We start from the raw sequence: 26,289 nt of genomic DNA, 5'->3' as shown, positions 1-26,289 counted from the left end.
CCTTTTATTAAAAGCCAATCCATCTGTGGTGTGTTGCATTCCTGCAGCTAGTAAACTAAAACTGACTTGTTAATGGGACAAAAGTGAACTGTGAATATTTTTAAAAATTAGAAAATGAGAACACAAAATCATAAGAAGTAAATAAAAGTTGTGTCCACATATTGCAGTCAAAATGCACACCTATCACATCATATTTTTAAAACTCCAACGGAAAACCATCCTTGCTTGCTTATTGGAAGTGCATATCTAAATTCAATAATTTACCAATATCTTCTTAGGAGTTTCAATTTTTAAAAATTAGAAAATGAGAACACAAAATCATAAGAAGTAAATAAAAGTCGTGTCCACATATTGCAGTCAAAATGCACATCTGTCACATCATATTTTTAAAACTCCAATGGAAAACCATCCTTGCTTGTTTATTGGAAGTGCATATCTAAATTCAATAATTTACCAATATCTTCTTAGGAGTTTCACACCAATTTCTTGAAGGCAATTTGCTGTAGAATAAGTTATTGAAGTTGAGACTGTTTCTGTTTTATTCTTTCAAGTTTCATTTGTCTCTCTACTCCAAATTCTGACATTCCAAAGCTGAGTTTGTAGGCAAATCAATTCATATGACTGCTTTCCTCTCCTTAGAGGTAATGTTTATGGCCATTAAGACATTTAAGGTATAATAATCTTATTGCCTTATATTCTTCTGGTCATAACTTTATTCATTTGGTAAAATATGGTGTCATGGTTAGGTTCATGTGTCAACTTGGCCAAGTGATGGTACCTGTTTGTCTGGTTGGGCAAGTGCTGGTCTGTTTGTTGCGATGAGGGCATTTCATAGAATCAAATCATGATCACTTCAGCTGCATGCACAGCTGATTACATTTGTAATCAGCCTAAGTGGAGTGTCTTCTGCAGTAAGTAATTCTTAATCTGATCACCAGAAGCCTTTTAAGGAGGATTCAGAAGAGACAGGCTCTCTTTCTGCTTGGCTGGCAAGCGTCTCCTGTGGAGTTTGTCCAGACCCTCCATTGGAATCGTCAGCTTCACAGTCTGCCCTGTGGATTTTGGACTTTGCATTCCCATGGTCATGTGAGACACTTTTATTAATTTTATATTTGCGAGTGTTCTCTGTTGATTCTGTTTCTCTAGAGAACCCTAACTAATACATATGTTTATTAGCAGCAATGAACTCCTTAACCAATTCTCTGACACTTTCTGTTATATGAAGTGGTTCTTTTCTTCTGAATCTTCTCACAAACCTTTGTTGAAAAATGCCTCAGATCCTTGTTCTTCTCTTCTTTTCTGTTATGTTTCCCAGCACACTAAGGCAAGGAGACTGAAGACTGTTTCTCTGATACAAAATATGTGTGAAAGATGCGTGGGTTTCCTACCAGGATGGTAATTTGGCCTTACAGGTCTCTGAGGTGTACCAATTACCACTTGCCATGCAATGTTGACATAAGGTGTACCAATTACCACTGGTGGTGCAATGTCGACATTGGACCGTCCAAAGGTTTTTGGCAAGAGTTGCTTTCCAAGTATGAGCAGTTACTGACAATATGACACCTTCTCCATGACTGAGATTCTGTTTTATTAAGACCTTTAGTTCTTCTTTGGCTTCAATTAGACCAGCAGCTTTTCATCTTACTGAATCCACATCAATTCTATAAATGTTCACCTTCCAGAGAAGAAACAGTGATTTTTGAGAGTGCAGCAAAGGTGGGAAGTCCTGGCTTCTCTGCCATACTACTTTGCTTGCCCAATCTGCTCTCACTCCTCTCATGATTCTGGGGGTGGTGGTAACAGGACAGTTCATTCTTTTATTGTTGATAATACTTCATTGCATAGACAGCTGACAATTTATCCATTCACTTATTGAAGGATATCTGGGCTATATCTTGGTTTTGGTGATTATAAATAGAGCTGTTATTAGTATTTGCATAGTATGAAATGTAAGTTTTCATTTCTCTTGGGTAAATACTAAGGAGTGGGAACTCTGGGTCATGTGATGTGTGTGTTTTGCTTTATAAAAAATTACTAAATCATTTCCCACAGATTTTGTGGCAGTTTGCATTCAGTGTGGTTGCTCTATAGCTTCACTATTACTTGGTATCATCAATACTTTTTTAATTTAGTCATTGTTATAGGTGTGTATTGGAATCTTATGGTTTAATTTACATTCATCCAGTGACTAATGATTTTGAGCATTTTTTCATATTCTTGTTTGCCATCCGTATGACTTCTATGTTAAAATGTCTGCTTAGAATTTTTTTTCATTTTTAATTGGGCTGTTTTCCTATTGTTGAGTTTTATTCTGGATACTAGTCATTTATCAGAAATGTGATTTGTGAATATTTTCTCTTAGTCCGTGGCCTGTCTTTTCATTCTCTTAATAGCACCTTACAAGCAGCACAGGTTTTAATTTCAGAACATGTCCATATCCACATTGTCCTTTCCCAAACAAAGGTTCTTAAGACCTGGAATGCCTGGCCTTAATTTCTGGTGACTGAATTTCAAAGAAAAAAAAAAGACACTGTGTGGGGGCAGGGGGAGGGAGAGGAAGTGGAGTGGCTGAGAGTAAAGGGTTTTATTTTTTTTGTAGAAAGATTGCTAAAAAGATATACATTAGATTAGAAACTTGCAAGCTGAGAAGATATAATAGAGGCTTATACAGTCATAAAGAACATGGATATGGTGAGTATACTTTACAAACAGGCAGATTTACCAGCATTTTATTTAATCATAGTTAATATTTCCACCTCTTTGCATCAAAAGGCATCACAAGTTAAAAATGTTCATGGGGACTTCCGGGTCAAGATGGCGGCTTAACAACATACGTGTTTTAGTTCGTCCTCCAGAACAACCACTAAATAACCAGAAACAGTACACAACAGCTCCTGGGGCCACATCAGTGACTGGACACACAGCGTACCCCAGTCTGGACCAGCTGGACCGGCTATGAGCACCCCCCTGAACCGTGAGTTCCCAAAGCTGCAGCAGCCAGTGCCCCTCCTCCACAGGCCGCTTCCCAGAGGGGAAAGGAAAGGACTTTACCAGCAGCAGGGACTGGGCACAATCAAATGCCAATTGTGGAATTAATTAACAAATTCTGATTATTAAAAATAGGCCCCCAGCTTAGGTGAACCTGATCAAAGTGGAGGTTTCTCATTTTTGCCCTGGTGCCAAGGGGGCAGGACTGACAGAAAAAGGGGAAAAAAAAAAAAAAAGAAAGAAACAGAGGTTTTTCTGGCTGTATATCTACAAAGGCTTGACTGCTTCTGGATATAGCGGCAGGACTTTTCAGGCTGCAACTGCCCCAGGCATAGGCAGAAGTGAGCTCTTTTGGGGGCTTGTTTGGAGCCTGTGCCTTCCCCAGGGGAGGGGTGAAGCCCAACTCAGGTGGAATCTCTCTACAAGGAATTCAGACACCAGGGCTTGGTAATTTGAAGCCATTAAAACCAGTCTACAACCTCTCCTCTGTCTCCACCATGCCCCCAGCAGGGAGAGTCTGCCAAAGTTAAAGGTACTGCATCATCTTATGCTGGTGGGACCTGCAGTCAGGCAAGCACCACACATGGGGCAGGATAAGAAAAACAGAGTCCAGAGACTTCACAGGAAAGTCTTTCAACCTGCTGGGTCTCTCCCTCAGGGAAAACCAACACAGGTGACTCTTTCCTCCTGATAGGAGGCCAGTTTGGTCTGGGAAAATATGGCTGGGGCCTATAATATCTAAGTAGACCCTCCTAAGTGTGTGTGTGGGGGAAGGCACCACACAAGCACGGCAAGAAACAAGAAAACAAGAACTGAAAAATTCTCCTCTGTTAAACAAAACTTAAGCTAAAGGTCCAGATAAAGCTGAACGGAATGTCAAAGAACAGATAGACAACAAATTCATCCAGCAAGAAAACCCTAGATAAAAGAAGTGAAAGCAATCTCCAGAAGAGACTAATTAAGGTAATTAAATGCCTAGACATTAGCAAAAAATAACAAATCACACTAGGAAAATTGAAGATAAGGCCCAGTCAAAGGAACAAACCAACAATTCAAATGACATACAGGAGGTGAAACAATTAATTCAGAATGTATGAACAGACATGGAAAACCTCATCAAAAACCAAATCAATGAATTGAGAGAGGATATAATGAAGGCAAAGAAAGAACAAAAAGAAGAAACTGAAAGTCTGAAAAAAAATCACAGAACTTACAGGAATGAAAGACACAGTAGAAAAGATTAAAAAAACAATGGAAACTTACAATGGTAGATTTCAAGAGACAGAACATAGAATTTCTGAACTGGAGGATGGAACATCTGAAATCCAACAAGAAACAGAAACTATAGGGAAAAAAATGGAAAAATGTGATCAGGGACTCAGGGAATTGAAAGAGAATATGAAGCACACGAATATACGTGTTGTGGGTATCCCAGAAGGAGAAGAGAAGAGAAAAGGAGGAGAAAAACTAATGGAAGAAATTATCACTGAAAATTTCCCAACTCTTATGAAAGACTTAAAATTACAGATCCAAGCAGTGCAGCGTACCCCAAAGAGAATAGATCCAAATAGACATACTCCAAGACATTTAATAATCAGAATGTCAGAGGTCAAAGAGAAACAGAGGATCTTGAAAGCAGCAAGAAGAAAGCAATCCATCACATACAAGGGAAGCCCAATAAGACTATGCGCAGATCTCTCAGCAGAAACCATGGAAGCGAGAAGACAGTGGGATAATATATTTAAATTATTAAAAGAGAAAAACTGCCAACCAAGAATTCTATATCCAGCAAAATTGTCCTTTAAAAATGAGGGAGAAATTAAAACATCAGACAAAAAATCACTGAGAGAATTTGTCACCAAGAGACCAGCTCTGCAAGAAATACTAAAGGAAACGCTAGAGACAGATACGAAGACAGAAGAGAGAGGTGTGGAGAAGAATGTATAAAGGAAGACTATGAGTAAAGGTAAAAAGAAGGAAAATTAGATATGACATATAAAATCCAGAAGGCAAAATAGTAGAAGAAAGTACTACCCATGCAGTAATAACACTGAATGTTAATGGATTAAACTCTCCAGTCAAAAGACATAGTCTGGCAGAATGGATTAAAAAACAGGACCCATCTATATGCTGTCTCTACTCAAATGACACGAGGTCAAAGACACAAACGGACATTTACACACCAATGTTTATAGCAGCATTATTAACAATTACCAAGAGATGGAAACAGCCAAAATGTCCATCAACAGGCAGTTGACTAAACAAACTGTGACATTTACATAAGATGGAATATTATGGAGCTGTAAGGCAGAATAAAGTTATGAAGTATGTAACAACATGAATGGACCTTAAGGACATTATGCTGAGTGTGATTAGCCAGAAACAAAAGGACAAATACTGTATGGTCTCACTGATATGAACTGACATTAGTGAATAAACTTGGAATATGTCATTGGTAACAGAGACCATCAGGAGATAGAAATAGGGTGAGATATTGGGTAATTGGAGCTGAAGGGATACAGATTGTGCAACAGGACTGAATATAAAAACTCAGAAATGGACAGCACAATACTACCTAACTGTAATGTAATTATGTTAAAACACTGAATGAAGCTGCATGTGAGAATGATAGAGGGAGGATGGCTGGGGACATAAATGAAATCAGAAAGAAAGATAGATGGTAAAGATCGAGATGGTATAATCTAGGAATGCCTAGAGTGTATAATAATAGTGAAATGTACAATGTACCAATTTTAAAACGTTTTGGCATGAGAAAGAACAAAGGAATGTCATTATTGCAGGGTACTGAAAACAGATGATAATTAATACTTTAAAATGTCACCTTATGTGTGAGACTGAAGCAAAAAATATTTATTTGTTACAAAATTTATATTTTGACTAGAGCATTTCCTAATATAACTCATGTAGATAGTTTGATTGAATGTCATAAGTACTTAGAATCTCAGGTAGGACATGAGATTTTGTTGGTTTGTCCAGAGTGATGCCCCAATGAATCCCAGAGTGATTTGATCAGTGACTGGAAAAGTATTTGCAAGCCCCCTTTGAGAGTGGGGAGAAATTCAACTTCCCCAAGTTGAATTCTTGATGTTCTCGTGAGCAGTGTGGACAGCCAGGGCTATAGGCTGAGCCCCTGGTCTTGGGGTTTGTTCATATGAGACTTAACCCCACAGAGGATAGGTCAAGTCTACTTAAAATTTAGGCCTAGGAGTCACCCCCAGGAGGGCCTCTTTTGTTGCTCAGATGTGGCCTCTCTCTCCAGCCAACATGACGAGCAGTCTCACCACCCTCCCCCTCTCCACATGGGACGTGACTCCCAGGGGTGTGGACCTTCCTGGCAGCGTGGGACAGGGATCCTGGAATGGGCTGAGACTCAGCATCAAGGAACTGAGAAAACCCTAGAATGAGCTGAGAATTAACATCAAGGGATTGAGAGAACCTTCTCGACCAAAGGGGGAAGAGTGAAATGAGACTAAGTGTCAATGGCTGAGAGATTCCAAACAGAGTTAGGAGGTTGTCCTGGAGGTTATTCTTATGCATTGGGTAGATGCCACCTTGTTGTTCAGGGTATGGCGGAGAGGCTGGAGGAAGTTGTCTGGGGGTGTGGGACTGTGTTCCGGTGGCCATGTTTCTCGATGATGATTGAATGGTGATATAGCTTTCACAGTGAGGCTCTGTGGGTGTGGGGGCCTTGTGTCTAATGCTCCTTTTGGCTACTATATCAGCAGAGGAGTGGAACATATGGAGTGAAAATAGGTAATGGAAGGAGCAAACGTTGAAATGAATTTAGTTTGAAGTGCTAGGGTAGATAGGGGCGAGGGGCGAGGGGTGTGGTATGTATAATCTTTTTTTTTTCCTCTGTTATCATTTTATTTCTTTTTCTGGGTCGGTGTGGATGTTCTGGGAAGTGATGAGTGTGCAACTATGTGATGATGTTAAGAATTGCTGATTGTATGTGTAGAATGGAATGATATCTTAATGTTTATTTGTTTTTTTTTAATTAATAAAAAAAGTTTAAAAAAATGTTCATGGGTATAAAACAAGTAGCACCAGAGAAAATTTAGAAATATCTGTACTTTCAATAGTGGTAGAATGATGGCTCACTACCATCAAGATAAAGCTGAGCCATGCATCCAAACTTTAATGGCAATGTAATTTTTCTCATGTATTCAGAGAACTTGAAGAATGGCTCAGTTACTTGAATACAGATCAAAATTGCTTTCATTTCTGAACTTTTGTAAGGAGGCAATAACTGGTACATAAAAATGCATTTTTCCAAATAATCCAGTAGATGGCATAAATACCTCTGTTTTCCAGGTATATACAAGCATTAGTAATCAGGAGAAGGATGCTCTCCAGACAGAAGGAGGAGGGAGTGGGGATGTTCTCAGATGCTGCTGAAAAATCTGCTATCAGTCTTGATTTGGCATTAGGCCTCAGATTTAGTAAACAGAAATGTCTGTCTTCATCTGTTTGTTATTGTTGACTTCAGAGGTTTTATAGGCATGGAATTAAAAGTTACTGGTTCTACTTATCCATGTCTTTATCTTAATCAAAGCCAGGGGATTATTATTAAATGCACACAAAATTTAAACAAACAGGATTATACATGTCACATAGTCCTCTGAAAATCATAAAAATTCATTGCTGAAGGCTTGTTTATAACCACTAATCAAGTCATCTAGCTGAACTGGGAATAGAATTCCTGTTTGGCTCCAAAAGATGTTCCAGATTCATAATCATTGCATAAATAAAAAATAATAAACCAAATCACATAATTGTAGCCAGCTACATCTACTGATATTTTCCTTACTCATATAGCTTCAGTTACCCTATATCAACTAAATATCCCAATATCTTTTCAATATTTCTCTTTTCTCAGCTTTCTCTCATACACACACTATACCTATCTGTATTAGGATTCTCTAAGAAAATGGAAGCAATAAGAGATGCTGTAAATATTATGAGATTTTCTAAAAGTGTCTCCCACAACTGCTGGGATACTCAAATCCAAATTCTGTAGGACAGGCTGCAAGCTGGCAGCTCTCATGAAGGTTTTCGATGAATTCCTCAGGAGAAGTTGACTGGCTGAAGAACAAGATGAGTGTTCTGTCTTCTGACTGCTGAAGTCCATCACTCTCCTTTTTAAAAGCATTCAACTGATTGGATTAAATGCCTCTCATTGCTGAAGACACTCTCCTGAATTGATTGTAGATGTAATCAGCCATAAATGCCATGAACTTACTGATGATTTAAGTCCACAAAATGTCCTCACAGTAACAGGCCAGTGTTTGCTTGACCTGATAACTGGTCACCATTACCTGGCCAAGTTGAGACCTGAGCCTAACCATCACAGTATCTTAAAGAACTTTATATTCAATAGATAATAGAGAAATGGTCCCCAGGGCTTGCCTCTCTTCTCATATATAAATAAGAAGTCATACATTTATACAGGCCATTGGATCACTAGTATATCTGTAAGTATTTTAGACAACAGAGATTTGAACAAGAAGTGGTTTATTTCTTTGACATCAAGACATCCATACGTTATGGGTTGAATAGTATATCCTTAGAAGTTATGTTAGTGTCCTAATCAGAATGTGACTTTATTTGGAGAAAAAGTCATCACATATGGAATGAGACAGGTTAAAATGAGCTTGTACTAGAGTAGGGTAAGCTCTTAATACAACATGACTGGCATCTTTATAAGAAGAGGACATTTGGATACAGACCTAGAGACAAACAGCAAATTGGCTGGGGGGGGCGGGTAATGCCATGTGGCCACTGAGACAGAGAACTGCCAGCAATCCCCCAGAAGCTAGGAAGAGGTAAGAAAGGAGTCTCCCCTACAGATTTCAGATTTCTGGTTTCCAAAACTATGAGACAATACATTTCTGTTGTTTAAGTGATTAAGTTTATGGTACTTTGTTGTGACAGCCCTAGGTGACTAAGACATTATCCAATTTGTAGGTAACCCTAAAGGTAGATGCAACTTCTATAAATTCCATATGGATATTCTCATAAGTTAAATAATACTTATGCCCTAGAGATGTGTTGGACCCCAGTACCACAGAATTTTATTACATTTAAAGAGAATCAAGGTTTGGAAGAAGAGAATGATTGAGCCAGCAATTGCAGGTCGCAACTTCTTTTATATTCAGGGTCAAGTTGACCACCTCCAACTTAAAATGCCCTTCTCTGACCCCACGAATGCATCCCCATACCCTCTCCCATCACAATTGTCATTGCATGCTTGACCGTCATCCTGCCTTCTCTTCCCCAAATAAATTCTCTTTCAATAATTTTTATCTGTCTCTCTATCCTATCCCATCCTCTGCTAGAAAGTAAACTCCAATAGAGAAGAAATACTGTCTGTTCATCACCATCCAATAAAGAAAAAATACTGTTCATCACCTTTTCCCCAGGGCTCAGTACAGTACCTTGCACACACTAGATGCAATTATTTTAAAAAGAACAGATGCATGTAAATATTAATAAAGGCATCCTAATCTTTGCTGGCACCATTTATTTAGAGAGTATAGAGAAGATTAATTACAAGACATGTTCTCCTGGGACATGGTTCTTGCATGGGATGTAGATTATTCTGAAACTTGGTAAACACCAGAGAATGTTAGAACTGTGAGGAAAAGCAGGCAGGTAAGTGGTTAGCTATACATAAATTGTACAAATTGAGAGATTTTAGGTGTTTGGACCACAGCTGAAAGAAACAAGGATGCTTTTCCCTCAGCTAAGGAAGAATTGCATCTGGAAACTATGGGGATTCGGATAGTAGAAAAAGCAGTTATCTTGTTCAGTTTCTTCTTGTTCTGTCTCTTGCTAGCTGTGCCACATTTGGCAAATTATGAGATTTCTCTAAGGCTTAGCAGAGTCATCTCTAAACTATGATTGTGGGATCATTGAAAAGAACACAAGAGTCAATGGCAAAGGTCTGAATTAGAATCCTGACTCCAGCAATAAGTAACTTTTTGTTTTCTAACCTTGCACAAGTTTCTTAACTTGTCTGGACGTTGGCGTCCTTAAGTGTAAAACAGATACTTATAATACCAGTAATATAATGGACTCTGTTCCCACCAATTGTAAATGTTGAGATTTGTTCATCAAGTTTTTCCGTATTAAAAATATTAGCAACTAATCCATTAAACACACACACACACACTCAAACACACACAAAATAGAAACACAGCATTGTACCAAATGGGGATGGGGGACTTTGAGGGGTTTTGGCTAACTTATTGCTTTCCCATTCAAGCATGGCTGATAAAATGTGGGGGAGAGCATGCATTTGTAAGGGAAAATGGAATACTCATAAATATCTATAGAATGAATATAAGAAAAAAAATTGGTGAAATTATAAAAGAATGTGACTATTAAAATTTAATCCAAGACTAGATCTGTAAATAAACTGTAGAAGAGTATACAAAACTAAAGTGGGATTGTCAGACCTGTTTTGATAATATTTAATCAATGTTTGAGGATAGGAAATGTTCTGCCTATATTTGGAAAATATCATATCAATACTCATAAAGACAAAACTGGTGGAGTACACCAAAGATGAAATTTAACACAACTGAAATAGAAAAATAAAAACCCAAATGATTTTATATATGGTCTATTGGCTCTCTACTGAAAAACATTAAAAAAGTGGTTTTCATTAGACTTGCCATGAGCTCAAGATGAAATATTTTCTTGTTGGATATGATTGCCATTTTAGTAAAAAATTAGTATGCTGTAAGCACAGTGTACACAGAAAACAGAGATGTATTTTGAAAGATTTTTCTTGATACTCCAGTTAAGTTGAGAAATATGGGTTATTTTCAGAGCTAATTTTGTAGATTAGTCATTTCTAGTTTAATGTTTTATTATCTACTTAATGAAAAGATTAAAATAACTTGGAGGGACACCCCCTCTAAAGTTTGGTCTCAGACTAAAGCTTTGACCTTTTCTTTTTCCATATTTGCATAAATGAAGGTACGAAGAATTTTTTATCATATGTGGCCTATTTGGTGAATTTTTAACATAAAATAAGGTTTTAAATAGAACTTCAGAATCTAAAGAAATTAAATAAATAATGGGCCAAAAATAAGATACAAGCAGTGTACTTGAATCTAAAAATCAATTAACTGGGGCAGGCCGGAGTGGCTCAGTGGAAGAGTTCTCACCTTCCATGCCAGAGACACAAGTTTGATTCCTGGTGCCTGCCCATGAGAAAACAAAAAATCAATTAACTACATTCAGGATAATAGAGGTTGTGGGGAGTGGCTTCATAGCATCACATAATGATTTATCTTCTACATTAACATCAAACTCAAGGCCCAAGGTAGTAAGGTGGTTAGAAAAAAGAGATTCCATTTTTCCTTGTTGTGTACTCCAGAAAAGCCAAGTTCTTTAATCCTCATTCAATATTGCTGAGTGGAGTACTTTTATTGTTTCCATGGAGATATGATCCACCCAGTTGTGAGTGGTAACTTTTGATTAGATGGTTTCCATGGTGATGTGTCTCCACCCATTCAAGTGAGGTTGCTTCCTGGAGCCCTTTAAGAAGGAAACATTTTGACAAAAAACATCAGGGCCAAGAGAGCCATGAGAGCCACCAGAAGCCAACAAAATAGACAGAACCCTGGACAAGCTGTTGAAGAAGCCTGGAAAGAAAGCTGGCAGACATCAGCTTCATGTGCCCTCCCAACTGAAAGAGAAGCCCTGAATGTCTTCGGCCTTCTTAAATCAAGGTATCTTTGCCTGGATGCTTTAAATAGGACATTTTAAGAGCCTTGCTTTAATCTGGACATTTTCATGGCCTTAGAACTGTAAACTTCCCACTTAATAAGTTTCCCTTTTTAAAAGCCATTCCGTTTCTGGTTTGCAAGCAGCTTGCAAGCTAAAACACCATTCTATACCAAATTAAGAATAATGTCTTACCTTTATAATAAATAATGATTGTTTTCCAATCCTTTCATGTCACAGCATACATGAAATATTTTAAAAGGGACAAAGGTGAAGTGGATCATGTCATTGCCAGAGAATTTAGTGTAGACCACAATCAGTATTTCTTTCCCAAGTTTTGCAGTTATTCTTCTGAAGGTGGCCTCACAAAAATATATTCTACCCCATACTCTCTCTTTTCAGTTTGATGTATTCACTACTCCTTCAAGAAGTGATATCATTGTTGCCACCTGTTGAAATTAGGTAGCCATTTATAAGTGTCTTGACCAAAAAGATGAGGTAGAAGAGATGCTATGAGACGTTGTGTACTAGTTCATAAAAGATGAGATGTCTTCTACCTTTCTCCTTCCCTGGACCTCTGTCTTCAAAGCCTAAAGATAACGTAGCAAGAACCATGATCTTGAAGCTGCTGTGCCGGAGAGACCACATGGTAAGCATGCATAAAGGTAAAGAAAGATGTCCAAGGAGACCCACTTGTGTCAGCTACTAGCTATTTAAGTCCTCTCAGCATGAGACTGAAGAAGCCTTCAGGATGAGCCCTGGTACAGCCTTCTATCTAACTGCAACCATACGAGAGACCCCAAGCTAGAACTGACTAGCAAATTACTTCTGAATTCATGACCCACATAAACAAACAGTAACACATTACACAGTAGACTGAAAAATGTCCCTCCAAAGATGTCTATATCCTAATCCCCAGAATCTGGGAATATGTTTGATCACATGGAAGGGGAATTAAGATTGCTAATCAGCTGAGCATAAAATAGGGATATTCTTTCTCCGCCGGCCCGCCGCGCGGCGCCCACGCCCCGCAGCAGCCGAGCCACCCGCCCTCCTTCTCCCCTCTCTTTCTCCGCCGGCCCGCCGCGCGGCACCCACGCCCCGCAGCAGCCGAGCCGCCCGCCCTCCTTCTCCCCTCTCTTTCTCCGCCAGCCCGCCGCGCGGCGCCCACGCCCCGCAGCAGCCGAGCCGCCCACCCTCCTTCTCCCCTCTCCTCCCCCTCCTGCTCCGGCTGCTCTCCAACCACCACAGTGCCCTCTTCCCCCACCTTCACGGTGCTCCTCCGCCACCAGCCTCGACAGCCTTGCCGCCCTCACCTTTCCTCCTCCAGAACAGCTACTGGGGGAGTGAAGATAATACAGAGCAGCTCCCGGAACCACGAGGGAGATCAAAGGGACAGCGTACCCCATCCTGGAACGGCTGACTATCTGGGAGAACCAGCTCCGGTGAGATCACCAAGGGGCACGGGCTTTCCTGGGTGGGACGGCAAGCGACCGGAGTCCCTCCCTTCCACCTTCCTGTGCCAGCTGGTAGAATTGGACAGGCGGTCCCCTTAGGCCGCGGCGGCTGGTGCCCCCACCACACGAGGCCGCCCGGAACAACTGAGATAGTTGGGTCGGAAATCCCCAGACTGCGGAGAACAGTGACCGGGGGATCCCTTCCAAACACGTGACTCCCCCGTCGGCTGGGAACAGTGTACTCTCCCGGGCTGCGACAGCTGGCGCCCTCCCGCCACGCTTGGTGCCCCAGGCCGACTGGCTAATTTGGCCGGATGCTCTCCTGTGCTGCGACGGCCGGCGACCCTCCCCGCGTTTGGAACCCCGGGCCGGCTGGCATTCTTCCAAGACGCTTCGGTTGCCGAACCTCCCCTACGGCGAGAGTTTTCCAGAGTTGAGGGACCCACAGCAACTTTCGCTGGTGGAACCCACAGACAGGCGTGTGCCACGAGCGCCACCTACTGGGCAGGATAGGAAGAACAGAACCCAGAGATTGCACAGAAAAATCTTTCAACCTGTGGGGTCGAACACCCGGGGAAATCTGACTAAATGCCCAGATGCCAGCAGAAGATAACGGATCACGCTCAGAAAATTGAACATATGGCCCAGTCAAACGAAGAAACCAATAGTTCAAATGAGATACAGGAGCTGAAACAACTAATGCTGAATATACGAACAGAAATGGAAAACCTCTTCAAAAACGAAATCGATAAATTGAGGGAGGACATGAAGAAGACATGGGCTGAACATAAAGAAGAAATAGAAAAACTGAAAAAACAAATCACAGAACTTATGGAAGTGAAAGATAAAGTAGAAAAGGTGGAAAAAACAATGGATACCTACAATGACAGATTTAAAGAGACAGAAGATAGAATTAGTGATTTGGAGGATGAAACATCTGAATTCCAAAAAGAAACAGAAACTATCCGGAAAAGAATGGAAAAATTTGAACAAGGTATCAGGGAACTCAAGGACAATGTGAACCGTACAAATATACATGTAGTGGGTATCCCAGAAGGAGAAGAGAAGGGAAAAGGAGGAGAAAAACTAATGGAAGAAATTATCACTGAAAATTTCCCAACTCTTATGAAAGACCTAAAATTACAGATCCAAGAAGTGCAGCGCACCCCAAAGAGATTAGACACAAATAGGCATTCCCCAAGACACTTACTAGTTAGAATGTCAGAGCTCAAAGAGAAAGAGAGGATCTTGAAGGCAGCGAGAGAAAAACAATCCGTCACATACAAGGGAAACCCAATAAGACTATGTGTAGATTTCTCAGCAGAAACCATGGAAGCTAGAAGACAGTGGGATGATATATTTAAGTTACTAAAAGAGAAAAACTGCCAGCCAAGACTCCTATATCCAGCAAAATTGTCCTTCAAAAATGAGGGAGAAATTAAAACATTCTCAGACAAAAAGTCACTAAGAGAATTTGTGACCAAGAGACCAGCTCTGCAAGAAATACTAAAGGAAGCACTAGAGTCAGATACAAAAAGACAGAAGAGAGAGACATGGAGAAAAGTGTAGAAAGAAGGAAAGTCAGATATGATATATATAATACAAAAGGCAAAATGGTAGAGGAAAATATTATCCAAACAGTAATAACTCTAAATGTCAATGGACTGAATTCCCCAATTAAAAGACATAGACTGGCAGAAGGGATTAAAAAACAGGATCCTTCTATATGCTGTCTACAGGAAACACATCTTAGACCCAAAGATAAATATAGGTTGAAAGTGAAAGGTTGGGAAAAGATATTTCATGCAAACAACAACCAGAAAAGAGCAGGAGTGGCTATACTAATATCCAACAAATTAGACTTCAAATGTAAAACAGTTAAAAGAGACAAAGAAGGACACTATATACTATTAAAAGGAACAATTAAGCAAGAAGACATAACAATCATAAATATTTACGCACCGAACCAGAATGCCCCAAAATACGTGAGGAATACACTGCAAACACTGAAGAGGGAAATAGACACATATACCATAATAGTTGGAGACTTCAATTCACCACTCTCATCAATGGACAGAACATCTACACAGAGGATCAATAAAGAAATAGAGAACCTGAATATTACTATAAATGAACTTGACTTAACAGACATTTATAGGACATTACATCCCACAACAGCAGGATACACCTTTTTTTCAAGTGCTCATGGATCATTCTCAAAGATAGACCATATGCTGGGTCACAAAGCAAGTCTTAACAAATTTAAAAAGATTGAAATCATACACAACACTTTCTCGGATCATAAAGGAATGAAGTTGGAAATCAATAATAGGCGGAGGGCCAGAAAATTCATAAATACATGGAGGCTCAACAACACACTCTTAAACAACAAGTGGGTCAAAGAAGAAATTGCAAGAGAAATTAGTAAATACCTAGAGGCAAATGAAAATGAAGACACAACATATCAAAACTTATGGGACGCAGCAAAGGCAGTGCTAAGAGGGAAATTTATTGCCCTAAATGCCTTTATCAGAAAAGAAGAAAAGGCAAAAATGCAGGAATTAACTGTCCACTTGGAAGAACTGGAGAAAGAACAGCAAACTAATCCCAAAGCAAGCAAAAGGAAAGAAATAACAAAGATTAGAGCAGAAATAAATGAAATTGAAAACATGAAAACAATAGAGAAAATCAATAAGACCAGAAGTTGGTTCTATGAGAAAATCAACAAGATTGATGGGCCCTTAGCAAGATTGACAAAAAGAAGAAGAGAGAGGATGCAAATAAATAAGATTAGAAATGAAAGAGGAGACATAACTACTGACCTCACAGAAATAAAGGAGGTAATAACAGGATACTATGAACAACTTTACGCTAATAAATACAACAATTTAGAAGAAATGGACAGGTTCCTGGAAAGACATGAACAACCAACTTTGACTCAAGAAGACATAGATGACCTCAACAAACCAATCACAAGTAAAGAGATTGAATTAGTTATTCAAAAGCTCCCTAAAAAGAAAAGTCCAGGACCAGACGGCTTCACATGTGAATTCTATCAAACATTCCAGAAAGAATTAGTACCTACTCTCCTCAAACTCTTCAACATAATCGAAGTGGAGGGAAAACTACCTAATTCATTCTATGAAGCCAACATCACCCTCATACCAAAACCAGGCAAAGATATTACAAAAAAAGAAAACTACAGACCAATCTCTCTAATGAATACAGATGCAAAAATCCTCAATAAAATTCTAGCAAATCGTATCCAACAACACATTAAAAGAATTATACATCATGACCAAGTAGGATTCATCCCAGGTATGCAAGGATGGTTCAACATAAGAAAATCAATTAATGTAATACACCATATCAACAAATCAAAGCAGAAAATTCACGTGATCATCTCAATTGATGCAGAGAGGGCATTTGACAAGATTCAACATCCTTTCCTGCTGAAAACACTTCAAAAGATAGGAATACAAGGGAACTTCCTTAAAATGATAGAGGGAATATATGAAAAACCCACAGCTAATATCATCCTCAATGGGGAAAAATTGAAAACTTTCCCCCTAAGATCAGGAACAAGACAAGGATGTCCACTATCACCACTATTATTCAACATTGTGTTGGAAGTTCTAGCCAGAGCAATTAGGCAAGAAAAAGAAATACAAGGCATCAAAATTGGAAAGGAAGAAGTAAAACTATCACTGTTTGCAGACGATATGATACTATATGTAGAAAACCCAGAAAAATCCACAACAAAATTACTAGAGCTAATAAATGAGTACAGCAAAGTAGCAGGCTACAAGATCAACATTCAAAAATCTGTAGCTTTTCTATACACTAGTAATGAACAAGCTGAGGCGGAAATCAAGAAACGAATCCCATTTACAATCGCAACTAAAAGAATAAAATACCTAGGAATAAATTTAACCAAAGAGACAAAAAACCTATATAAAGAAAACTACAAAAAACTGTTAAAAGAAATCACAGAAGACCTAAATAGATGGAAGGGCATACCGTGTTCATGGATTGGAAGACTAAATATAGTTAAGATGTCAATCCTACCTAAATTGATTTACAGATTCAATGCAATACCAATCAAAATCCCAACAACTTATTTTTCAGAAATAGAAAAACCAATAAGCAAATTTATCTGGAAGGGCAGGGTGCCCTGAATTGCTAAAAACATCTTGAGGGAAAAAAAACGAAGCTGGAGGTCTCGCGCTGCCTGACTTTAAGGCATATTATGAAGCCACAGTGGTCAAAACAGCATGGTATTGGCATAAAGATAGATATATTGACCAATGGAATCGAATAGAGTGCTCAGATATAGACCCTCTCATCTATGGACATTTGATCTTTGATAAGGCAGTCAAGCCAACTCACCTGGGACAGAGCAGTCTCTTCAATAAATGGTGCCTAGAGAACTGGATATCCATATGCAAAAGAATGAAAAAAGACCCATCTCTCACACCCTATACAAAAGTTAACTCAAAATGGATCAAAGATCTAAACATTAGGTCTAAGACCATAAAACAGTTAGAGGAAAATGTTGGGAGATATCTTATGGATCTTACAACTGGAGGTGGTTTTATGGACCTTAAACCTAAAGCAAGAACACTGAAGAAGGAAATAAATAAATGGGAGCTCCTCAAAATTAAACACTTTTGTGCATCAGAGAACTTCATCAAGGAAGTAGAAAGACAGCCTACACAATGGGAGACAATATTTGGAAACGACATATCAGATAAAGGTCTAGTATCCAGAATTTATAAAGAGATTATTCAACTCAACAACAAAAAGACAGCCAACCCAATTACAAAATGGGAAAAAGACTTAAACAGACACCTACCAGAAGAAGAAATACGGATGGCCAAGGGGCACACGAAGAGATGCTCAATGTCCCTGGCCATTAGAGAAATGCAAATCAAAACCACAATGAGATATCATCTCACACCCACCAGAATGGCCATTATCAACAAAACAGAAAATGACAAGTGCTGGAGAGGATGCGGAGAAAGAGGCACACTTATCCACTGTTGGTGGGAATGTCAAAGGGTGCAACCACTGTGGAAGGCAGTTTGGCGGTTCCTCAAAAAGCTGAATATAGAATTGCCATACGACCCAGCAATACCATTGCTAGGTATCTACTCAAAGGACTTAAGGGCAAAGACTCAAACGGACATTTGCACACCAATGTTTATAGCAGCGTTATTTACAATTGCAAAGAGATGGAAACAGCCAAAATCTCCATCAACAGAAGAGTGGCTAAACAAACTGTGGTATATACATACAATGGAATATTATGCAGCTTTAAGACAAGATAAACTTATGAACCATGTAATAACATGGATGGACCTAGAGAATATTATGCTGAGTGAATCCAGCCAAAAACTAAAGAACAAATACTGTATGGTCCCACTGATGTGAACGGACATTCGAGAATAAACTTGAAATATGTCATTGGTAACAGAGTTCAGCAGGAGTTAGAAACAGGGTAAGACAATGGGTAATTGAAGGTGAAGGGATACAGACTGTGCAACAGGACTAGATACAAAAACTCAAAAATGGACAGCACAATAATACCTAATTGTAAAGTAATCATGTTAAAATACTGAATGAAGCTGCATCTGAGCTATAGGGTTTTTTTTGTTTTCGTTTGCTTGTTGGTTTGTTTGTTGTTGTTGTTTTTTACTATTACTACTACTTTTATTTCTTTTCTCTATATTAACATTTTATATCTTTTTCTGTTGTGTTGCTAGTTCCTCTAAACCGATACAAATGTACTAAGAAACAATGATCATGCATCTATGTGATGATGTTAAGAATTACTGAGTGCATATGTAGAATGGTATGATTTCTAAATGTTGTGTTAATTTCTTTTTTTTTTTCTTTCCGTTAATAAAAAAAATAAAAATAAAAAAAAATAAAAAAATAAAAAAATAGGGATATTATCCTGGACAAAGTAGTTTGGTCCAATATAATTATAAGGATCCATAAAGAAGAGGGAGGCAGATGATGAGAATCATTCAAAGAAAAATGTGACTACTAAAGAAAGACAGAAAAATGTAACATGGCTCGTTTTGAAGATGGAAGAAGGGGCCAAGAATCAAGGAATGTAGACAGCTTCTAGGAACTGAAAAGACAAGGAAACAGATCCTCTTGTACAGATTCCAGGAAAGAAATACAGCCCTGATAATCCCTTGATTTTAGCTCAGCGAGACCCATATGGAACCTACAGAAGTGTAAGATAATAAAATTGCATTGTTCAAGCCTCTAAATTTGTACTAATTTGTTACAGCTGCAATAGTAAACTAATATAGATTATAAATGATTATTGTTGATTTTAGGCACTAAATTTTGGATTGCTTGTTATGCAGCATTAGAAAATCACTTGTGAACTACTTTAGTGGAATAATGATCTATATTCACAGTTTTATCCTGTTGACATGGTGCTATATAGACTTTAAAAGATATAACATATATAGTCAGTAGCTGAACATATAAATGATAAATAAGACAATGATCTGAATGGTGAAGGAACTTGAAATAATATGCTAGGAAAGCTTGAAAAAACTAGAGTTCTCACTTTAAGGGAATAAATCCCAGTATACCACATCAAATATTTGAAGTTATATCATGTAGCAGAGATGGTAAGGGTTTTTTGGATCACAACCAAATATACTGATGGAAGTTGCAATAAGACTGAGTTTATTAAAACATAAAGAGAACTTAACTTTTAATTGAAGTTGTCCAAGCTTGTACTGAGGATCCTTAAAGGGTAGTCATTTCCCCACTGTTAGACATTTTCTAAGACTGAAATAAAATATTGGTTTCCATAGCTTTGTGCTTTACATATTTAAAAATGAAGTGAAATTCATTATTTGAAAATCCGTCCAAATCTAAATATTTTTATTTACTCATTGGTCATAAGGTATTGAGACTTCTATTTTCAGGGAAAACCCTAGATCAAGATTAGTGGTGTTCAAAGTTTTTCAAGACATAGCACTCACAGAAAATAAACATACTTCTGTGACACTTCGGGTGAACCAAGGAATTCTGTGGGATCTATATTGGGTTTAGTTAAAACAAAATTGCAGACAGAAAAAAATCACATTTAAAGAATGTATTAAAGAATATGTTAAATATTGAATTTGTATAAAACATCCAAATAATTTTTTTTCAAAATCTTGACAAGAAATATGAACGTGATTCTGTGAATACAATTATTTAAAGGTTTATACTTGCAGTGGACATTTGCAATAACTAGGCAAGATTGATCAGGAATAATGATTTCTTTGAATTCTAGGTACCATCAGGGAGAAACTCTGCATAAATAGGCAAAAACATTTTTTAAAACTATTTTTTCAGTCTTTCAAAATTGACAATGTTTGAAATCATATTTAATGAATACAGCAGCTCTCCCTTTTCTTCTATTGGTAGATAGAGTGCTGAAAATTCTTGTGACAACATTAATAAATTTCAAATCAAATGGAACTTTGAATAGCAGTTAGTTATAAATAATGACAAAGCTCTCATTAGAAGACTAAGTCCTGCCCTTGCAATTGCTTGGCAGTTAGCTAGGGTTTCACTCAAAGGCCCCATGTGTCTTCAATGGGGAGAAGTAACTATAATAGATTCAAGGCTTCTGTTTGGAGCTGTACCCTCCAGAACATCTCATGGGCTCCTCCAACCCCTGATCCACATGACCAGGCCCTATCTTGGACTGTGATTCTTGCTGCCTAGACACCTGAATGCGATGTCTTTCAGCAACCCCATGAGTTCCTCACTCTTAATTGGCAGCCATACATTCTGCAGCTGATAGCTCACATGACATCATTTCCCACTTAAATGCTCCTGTCAGGATCTCCGGATGGCATATTAATGACTGAGGGTGACCAGTTCTGTGGGCTAACTATGCCTGTTCCAGTTCTTATTGAGCCATCTGAGGACTAGGGTGAATCGACATTGCCCTAGAGTGTATAATGCAGTCAAAGAACACTGACAGAGAAGCTCTGCCATAGACCAAGATGCAGGTGTTTGTTTGAAACATTTGTGGAGTTCTTAAAATCTTCCCTACCTCCCAGCTTTCACTGTCCATCAAAGTTATTTCTCCACTTGCTCACCTAGTGCCTAGAATTTCTGCAAGTGGACTAAAGTAATTGAATGCCTACTTCAAGGTCTACAACTAAAAGCTATTATAACAGTTTCAAAAACAAAGAATACAAGATTCATAAAGATTAATTCATTGATTGTATTGCAAACAGTGTATCTGAGAGGTAAATCTAGGTCAAAACTCCAAATTTCATTTTATTATTTATATATGTATTTATTTTCTAATTCTGTATGGGCTGCCTCTAGCAGGGATAATGAGCACAGGAAAGTGTGAAACATTTCATTAAGATATAAATATGTGGGGTTTTTTTCTGCTGGTTGATATACTGAAAGTGCAAGTATCTATCTAAAACCCAAAACAATCAAGATAAGCCACAAATTACAGTTTTTTAAATCCAACAGAGACCTCAGAACACAAAAAAACCTTAATGAAATCAATCCAGAAAATGAGGAACCCATTATGAGAGACATTTAGCGCCACTGTTGTCATCTTAGACTGCAGAAGGAGAAAGAAAGCATCTCTTATGGATGAGATTAAGGAGAAAACAGCCAGAAATTTACAGGACAATGAATGGCTGGCAAGGGCTTGTCACAGTGGAATTCCTAGGCACCCAGTCACAAAATGAGGGCACCCACCCATAAACTCGCATGTGTCTTTCCTAGAATCTGAAGCCAGGGGCTGGGAGGAAGGGCTGAGATAGAGCCTTCTTGAGCAGTGCAGGAACTAGCCTACATGCAAAGTAACCACCCCCTAAAGGGGTGAGGGGATGTGGGGTTCTAATATGACAAGAGAAATAGGAGAAGCTCTAAGAGAAAGGTATCAGAAATCAATAGAGTTGAAACTATTGGAGATAAAACACCACTGAAAGAATTTCTGTAGTTGTCTCCATGTAGGTAAAGAGAAACTCTGGAGATCATATGGTTTAAAATAGGGTTTGTAGAGTTAATGTGGAATATGATTACCGAGTATGCCTAGACTTTGAAACTGGACTGTCTTGGTTTGGATCCCAGCATCTAATGTGATTCAACTTCCATGCCTTGGTGTCTTCACATGTAAAATGGGAGCAATGAAATTGCCTGTCTTTTAAGGTCGATATGTGATTGTGTTCACAAGAAGTATTTAGACCAGTAACTCTGGTTTTCATTAAGCTGGTAGAGGGAAAACACTGAGGTACTTCTGCCTCACATTTTTCTCTCTTTCTCACAACCACATGGCCTTGTTGAGTTCAGCAAAACCAGTATTCTCTTTCTAGTTGCCAGGCTTCCCCACATGCTGTTCCCACCTCCCCTGATAGTCTCCCTATTCTTTTTCTCCTCTCATGAGTGAGACCTGTGAGCCACACTTGGTCTAATGCTCTGCTCTTGTTGTCCTGAAATCCTGGGTAGCAGGATTTATGTAGCCTAGTCCTGCTAGCTAGCTCCCATAATATCTCAAGTCTTGGTTTAGAGGTCATGCTGTTTAGTAGACTTTTCTGAAGTTACGTAAATTACAATCACTCTAAGCTCTATTGGTATTTTTTATGTATCGTATTACTATATTCCCTATACTTTTAAAAATGTTTAACCTTGTTAGATATTGAAACCTACATAAGATCAGAAACATTATTTCTTGCTTATTTTTTTTACCTTCCAGCACCTGCCATGGTCACGACAATTAAAATAAGCATGTGTTAAATGAATGAATGAATGAACAAATTATTGGTCCCGATAATAGGAAAGTCTCTGAAAACCACAGCCTCACGACTCTACACTACAAGAAAGTCATGTTTAATCCCAAGAAGGTTAAACCCATGACTCTTAGAAGAGATCCAAAACAAGGGATACAACTGTTGAGAAGCAATGGATTTTCTCTCAGGGTGAGAACAGAAGGTCAGCAGCAAAGTAAATGTAAAAGGGAAGAGTGAATAAGTTTGGCCTTTTGCTATCAATAGTTGTGATATTTCCTGAAGAAGACTGGGATTACTACCAGGTAGATCTAATTATTGTTAATTACTGAAACTCCCGGAAAATGAACTGAAATTAACAGATAGAGGGAGGCACTGACTACAAGCAGGTTTAATAAGACAGTGGTCCCAAAAATTCTCTCTGTCTTGTTTTTAAAAAGATTTGTTGGGTAAATAGACATACTTAATATTTCTCTTTGGTAGTTTATCAGGAGCCCTCAAAATAGTGTAATTTATTTTTGGATCCAAGAAGTACATGCCATGAATAACGTTTCTTATGACCATGAGGATATTTACCATGTTTCTCTTTTTAGTGAACTATCCAGGAATTTGAGCAGCTCTAAGATGAGAAATTTTGATGATTATCTCTTCACCCTCCAGAGAATTAGAAAGTAAATTATTTCTAAGCCTTTTGATAAGAGAATTCATAAAGCATTATTTAATAGTGAAAGAATATTGAACACTGAGTCAACACCACACCTGGTTGTGGTCCAATTTCTACAGATTTACTGGGTTAGTTTGGGCAAGTCATTTAACCTATTACATTAGAATTCAACATGAGAAATCTTGGATAGTTTCAAGGTTTCCTTTCCACTCTGTAGTTCTTAATTTAAAGATACAGAAAAGAGGAAATCCTTTGGAAGAATAGATAATCAAAACTGGTATAAGAATGATGTTGTTTATGAGAAGGAAAAAGAATAGAAATAATGTCAAAGGAAAAGAATCCACACAGATTTGAAACCATACAAATGACACAATAGTCTTTCCCTGGAGAGTCAATTTTTTGTAGAGGTTCAACTCTTCGTTAAGAAAACACACTAGAGGGGAAGGTATACTTGGGGGAAGGAATTCTTGTAAAATCTCCACTCCAAGAGACAATGGTCAGACTGAAGCAAAAGCAAGGTCTAAGGTGAGTGAACCCCAGACAGTGGCATGAATGTAGATTGAAAGGAAGTTTACTTGTGAAAAAGGGGCCACCCCTTGTTTTCCTTTTCTCCATATCTCAACGTTTGACCAGTGCTTCTTCATGCACTTTTAGAAGAGATATTTCTTGCAAAGGACTTCCTCGAATGTTTTGTCACACTCTGAACTATTTTATTCAGAAAACAAACAGGAATTGCCGTTTTCCTTATACAAATAATCATACTTTTTTTTGAAAAGCTGTCACTTTTGGAAGGTATGCTTAGAGAGAACAACTCCACTTTTTTTTAGCCCCCTCCCTGTCACTATGTTTTTGAGAACAGGAGTTCTGAGGAGTGTGGAGATAGAAGTATGCTCACTTGACATGAGCAATCAGAAGGCTTTCTTCAGTACATGTGCAGGAGTCTGTGAGGGTTTTGCTAAAATCAGGAAAGACATTGATTAACATACAGATGTGATTCCCCTAAATGAATTGGGGTATGGGAGGAAGGAGAACATGCATTTTTTTAGGGACAGTGTTCTTTATAAGTACAAGATTCAAAGATATAGGTAGTTTTCTTTTACTTCCCTATTAAAAACTAGAAGGAGGGCAGGCCACAGTGACTCAGCAGGTAGAGTTCTCACCTGCCATGCCAGAGGCCCAGGTTTGATTCCTGGTGCCTGCCCATGCAAAAAAAAAAAAAAAAGAAACAAAAAACAAACAAAAAAAAAAACCCAGAAGGAATACGGGAAGAGTAGCTAATGGTGTGTAGAGGTTTGAAGAAATAAGATTTGATATTCCAGACCAGGTTATACATCATCACAGTGAGAATCTCTTGACAAGGCACAGAGTGCTTCTCATAATGACCAGGTCAGGATTGTTTAAAAGGACATTTATTGATCTGATCAAAAAGGCTTAGACCTAACTCTTGAGGGTGGGAATGAGATGCATGGGGTCATATTGGAAAGCCAGACTCAATGAGCGTGACATAGAAGCTGCCAGCTCTTCTGAAGGCTTTGGGGTGAACTATACCGTGTTCCATATGCATATTTTTTTAAAGGGGATGACTATATAATGCATAAGAATAACCTCCAGGATAACCTCTTGACTCCGTTTGGAATCTCTCAGCCACTGACACTTTATTTTGTCTCATTTCTGTTAGCTAAAGCAAGTCACCAGTCCAGCCATACCTCAATTCCCATTTATAGTGGGGGAAGCTAAGGTTTTTGGAACAGATAAATTTCATGTTCAAAGTTTTACTAAAGGTAAGTGGCATATGAGAATTTAAATGCAAATTTCTCTGTCTATATCTCTTGATGTCTTTGATAGGTTCATCATCACATTTGATTAAAAAAGTGGATAATACTATTAGAAAAAGATGAAAAATGCAAAATAAACAAGTATGCAGTTAGATATGGGCAGCCTATAAGTACAACTTGGAGTTTTTTGAGATTTTAATCAGATTTTATTCAGCATTTATCAATAGCTTCAATAATTTATTAATTATATTAAATCATTAAAGGTCTTAGTAAAATTGAGAGAAATTCTGAAATGCATTTCATATCTAAACATATAAGCAATCATAGGAACTAACTTAGTTATGCTTTTGAAAAAAGGGTTAACACTTCGGAAATGCAACTTGAATTGTCTTTTTCCATATACAAATAATTATGTACTAAAGATTATACTGCCAGTCTCCAAATCTTGGTTTCTTAGTGTTATATTAAATGAATTGCATATTTACAACTATATTATTTTCTGCATATGTTGAAATCAAACAGTAACAAAATTCATAACATTTTAATATATTTCCTGTGAACATAGTAGAACTTAACAGAGTATAAACAGAAGTTTTTTTTTATTTCTGCATAATTTCAATCTTTTCCATTTCTATAAATCTGACTGTTTGGGGGAGAAATGCAATGGTTTATTTGAAGGATTTTTCAGGTGTATTGGAGGAAATTTTCTCCAAAGTTCATATTTTTCCAAAATTTATATCCTTTAACTGCTGAGTTGTTGAGAAATAGATACAATGGTCTTTTATTTATTGCCTTCAGTTTCTAGTGGTAATTTAGCAGGCTTAGGCATTGTGAAGCCTTATGAGTATTATACATCACAATTT

General features: G+C 38.1%; 1 pseudogene; it reads right to left on the bottom strand.

Annotated features, from left to right (window-relative positions):
* Positions 1 to 473: 473 nt before the first annotated feature.
* Positions 474 to 9,270, bottom strand: LOC143645715 (transcription factor Dp-1-like; annotated as a pseudogene).
* Positions 9,271 to 26,289: the final 17,019 nt, after the last annotated feature.

This window comes from Tamandua tetradactyla, chromosome 9, assembly GCF_023851605.1.
Source record: "Tamandua tetradactyla isolate mTamTet1 chromosome 9, mTamTet1.pri, whole genome shotgun sequence".
NCBI classification, from domain to species: domain Eukaryota; kingdom Metazoa; phylum Chordata; class Mammalia; order Pilosa; family Myrmecophagidae; genus Tamandua; species Tamandua tetradactyla.
This window is presented reverse-complemented; position numbering and strand designations above follow the sequence as displayed.